Source organism: Amblyomma maculatum, chromosome 2 (genome assembly GCF_055883805.1).
Source record: "Amblyomma maculatum isolate TAMU_Amacu chromosome 2, ASM5588380v1, whole genome shotgun sequence".
Taxonomy (NCBI): Eukaryota; Metazoa; Arthropoda; class Arachnida; order Ixodida; family Ixodidae; genus Amblyomma; species Amblyomma maculatum.
The window spans coordinates 112,619,846-112,620,569 of record NC_139345.1 but is presented as its reverse complement, the minus strand read 5'-3'; positions in this window follow the sequence as shown (position 1 = coordinate 112,620,569).

Sequence of the window (724 nt, the reverse complement as noted above, 5' to 3'; positions counted from 1 at the left end):
ACTCACTCACTCACTCACTCACTCACTCACTCACTCACACGCACGCACGCACGCACGCACGCACGCACACGCACACACACACACACACACACACACACACACACACACACACACACACACACACACACACACACACACACACACACACACACACACACACACACACACACACACACACACACACACACACACACACACACACACACACACACACACACACACACACACACACACACACACACACACACACACACACGCACGCACACACAAAGAAAATATATACAGGTCTGTGCTTACGTCTTCTTAAAAGTGGAAATAGCAAAATGCACTTAACAGGACTGTTTTTACTGACTGCATCGTCATTTTCATCCCTGCTATCACCATCACTAACGCAACAATCACCACTATTAACTAATTGTCATTGTCATCGCTACTGCCACTATTGGCACTAACGGCAGCGTCATTCTTATCCTTACTATTATTATAACTAACTGCATAGTCACTGTCATCGCTGCTATCATTATCATGCTAAACAAGGAGGGTTGCGATCGGATTCTCACTAGCCTAGCGTGGAGTAGTCGTTAGTGTACTCGGCTGAGGATCGAAGGAGAGTGGTTCATTTCCCGGTGTCAGTTGGACATCTCTTGAACATTTTCGCGGCCCATGTGTCAATAAAGGCTATCGCCCTTAATACTATATATATACACAGAGGCGAAGTACAAAC